Source organism: Crocuta crocuta, unplaced genomic scaffold (assembly GCF_008692635.1).
Source record: "Crocuta crocuta isolate KB4526 unplaced genomic scaffold, BGI_CrCroc_1.0 scaffold506, whole genome shotgun sequence".
NCBI classification, from domain to species: Eukaryota; Metazoa; Chordata; class Mammalia; order Carnivora; family Hyaenidae; genus Crocuta; species Crocuta crocuta.
Window position 1 is genome coordinate 1,361,864 of NW_027528991.1, and position 3,381 is coordinate 1,365,244.

The 3,381-nt window shown below is 55.2% G+C and overlaps 1 protein-coding gene across 1 annotated transcript in view; it reads right to left on the minus strand.

The window, feature by feature from the left end:
- SMOC2 (SPARC related modular calcium binding 2) overlaps window positions 1-3,381 on the minus strand; it is a 117,382-nt gene that overhangs the window by 36,371 nt on the left and 77,630 nt on the right. The gene's annotated exons all lie outside the window — the stretch shown is intronic.

A 3,381-nucleotide genomic window follows, 5' to 3' on the forward strand; every position in this document is an offset into this window, starting at 1 on the left:
AGGGAGGAAAGGACGGAAGAAAAGGAAAACTCTGCGTCCGGCCCCACATCAAGTGACCACAAAAGCGCGGAGCACCGACGGGTGGGGTCGCACACGGAGCAGGCGCGTGGCTGCCGCTGGCGTGTCCCCTCAGGACAGCAGGGCCCTCTCCCCGGTCTGACGCCGCCGGGCAGCAGCGGGCACTGGCCCCGGGGGCCCTCCCTGGCCGGCTCCTCAGGAACGACGGTGGGAGCCCCCAGCAGGCCGCGCGCGGGGACTCTGCGGGACCCGCCTCCCCGAGCTGCCTGTGGTCGGACAACGTGAGCCAGTGGGGAGGGTGCAGGTGGAATGTTCTGGACCGAACCCCGCTGATTTGGGGAAGTGGACGAGCTTCTGTTGACTCCTCACCATCCGTTCTGCCTTATTCCCCTTCCTCACTCCCCAAGGAGGGGACGGGGCATCGTTTCTGTTTCCTCTTTTTCCTGACTTTTTGTTTTCCTACCATAGAAAAGGCGCTGAAGTGTCTCCCCGAGGGACACACTGTAAGTGTCCTTCCCGGTGCCCAGTCCTGGGGGCGGGGGGCGACCTGGTGCGGCTGAAACAGCCAGGGGACCACAGCCCACCCCCCGCNCCACACCCCAAATAGCCTCTTTGATGCCAGAGAACCTAACACTCACACAAATGTAACCTGTTTTTGAAGTGTTGTTCTTGAAACTCAAGTGTCCTCAACATGCTCAGGCGCACAGTTAAGCTATCACGTTCGCACTTGTTAGAAGTGCAGTGGGGCTCAGTGTAGACGGCACAGGGTCCACAGTCACAAGAACGTGAGCCCAAGCGAGGGGACCGGCACCTTAGCCGGGGCGTCCCCCACACCTGGAACTCCAGTGGGTACTGGGGAGCCAAAGTCCAGGCAGAGAGGGCGAGCAAAGAAGCCGCGGATGAGGGACGGCGCTGAGCTCCTGCTCTCACGGGTGGTGTCTGGAGAACTTGAGGTCTTTACCACAGGCTCCCGTCAGTGTCCGTGGGGCTGGCACAGCTTGGAGCTGGTGCCTATGTTAGATGTGACCCCGTCACAGCTGATGGCCGTGACATGTGCGCTGGAAGGTCACAGCCAGTGTCCCAGCTCCTGACGGAAGAGGTGGAAGCTGGGACGGAACGCTCCGTGGACAGTCACGTGTCCGGCCACTCCGGGGGACGTCCTGTAGGACAGCATGCTCCTCGCAACTCCCCGTCCTGAGCCTTTATTTGAAGTGACCTGGGAACTAGCCCGCTGACCCTTCCAGCTCTGTCCCTGATCTGACCTGGAGAGCTCTTAAGAATCCTAGCATACCCAGTACAGAAATGTATATTCAAATGACAGCACCCTGCCTCTTCTAGAGTCCTGTGACACGCCATGACTCGCAGAAATGGCGGTCTCAAGAAATAGAATTCATGCCTTTGAAGTCTCGAAGAAAAACAAAGTTCAACTTCAGCACTGACACACCTCACTTTCCTTTCAATCCTGTTTAGTTTATTTGTATGAGAAAAAAAATGAGCATCTCTTGACGGTCCAGCTGCCCGTCAGATACCAGGCTCTCCGCTGGGGAGAAGTGCGACTTCACGCTCACGTGGCACGTGCACGTGGCCAGTGAGAGAGACAGGCTCCAGAGTCGGGGATGGGGACTGCCCCGCTGGGAGGTGAGAACAGCCTGGAGTCTCCTGGCAGATGGGAGAGCCCTTCCCCAGCCATCAGGAATGTGAAGGAGAGATCTCTCTGGGGAACGTGAAGGAGAGATCTCTCTGAGGAACATGAATGAGAGATGTCTCTGAGGAATGTGAAGGAGAGATCTCTGTGTTCTGGGAGCTAATGTAGCAGCCGGCAATCAGCCTGATGCGGCGTAATGGGACTGCCCACTCAGCTCTCCGCAGTGCTGCACAGGGGCCGGGTTGGAGCCCATCCCTGGCCTCCCAGGTCCTACGGGACCGCGCGGCGTGGGCTCACGCAGGGGCCCAGGCTCTGGCCCACGGGGAATCAGCACACAACACACTATGGCCAAGATGCCAATTCTGACACCAAAAGGCTGGAGAAGCAGGAGGCATGTCTGGTGTCGTTCAAGTCCTATTTCTGGCCTGATGATCATCCCGACCAGAAATTCTGTGCTGGAAGGAGGCCGCCCCCCCCCCCTGGCAGGCAGGCAGCGGACTTCTACCGCCCTGGGCACGGTCGGCCCCAACACCCATGCGTTTTCACGATCTTGCTTGGTGACAGGAGGAAAAGGGAGCTAGCTGGCTCATAATGACAACGCATTTTATGTTCATGGCTTCGCTCTCTCTTGGAGTTTTAAATTATTGTTCCCATTGCCAAACAGAAATGTAGAGGGGAACTGAGGGGAAAACACGGGAACCATCTACGCAAATTACAGCAAAACTATAAAGTATCTCCCTGGAACTGCTCATTGCAGAAAATCATAAGAAAATAGCATTCATGCAACAGAGAGAAAGAAAACTTTCTGCAACTTCCCTGCCCAGTCCCATTAGAGCCTGTGGTAGATAGGGGTGAGGCTGGCCTGCAGCCCTTACTGTTGATAATTTGATTTCCCACATCCATGCCTCTCTAGGCATCAGTCTAAGCCAGTTCCATCTTTCATGCCGGGGATGGGCTTGCCCATGATCATGGGATCCAATTCTGGCCAAGAAGCCATGAATTAAATTTGCTAGGAAACTTGGGGAAGGTTGCTTGGATTCCCAATAAAGAGATGAGCTGTGTGTTCCCCTGAGCACTGTGGTGTTTGGATGAGATGCCCGGATCCCTGCAGCCATCTTGTGAGCATGAGAAGAGTCTATATTCAAGGGTGAGGACAAGACAGCAAGGATGTCAAAGATCCAGAAGATTCTGTGTTGTCAGTGACATCACTAAATCATAGCATCAACTGAAATGAAGCTTTCTTCATCTCTGTTAATTCTCACCAGAGAGAAATACAGCCCCTCGTTGTTTAGGCCCATTTGTTAGATTCACCACCATTAAAAATGAAAGACTTCCATACTGGGATACCCCACCTTCTGACTGAAACTGAACGAGATTCTGGCTCAGGGACATCCACGGTGCAGGGCAGCGCTCACTGTCTGGACCGCCCTCCCACATGCAGCTGGTAGCTTGCCCCGCAACGTCTTCAGGACTCGACTCCAGCCTCAGCATTTCAGGGAGCCCCCTGGCCATTCTGTTCACACCCCTCTCCCTATTTCTCCAGTGCACTTGTCATTTGCCAGTGTGCTTATTTATATCTGGAGTAGCTGCTTCTGTGTTTTGCCCATAGTCTGTCCCCTTCCATTGGGACAGAAGCTCCCTGGAAGCCTGGATTTTTCTCTATTTTGTTTCCTGCATGTCCTCAGCCCCAGAAGAGCACACACAACGTTGAGGGCACG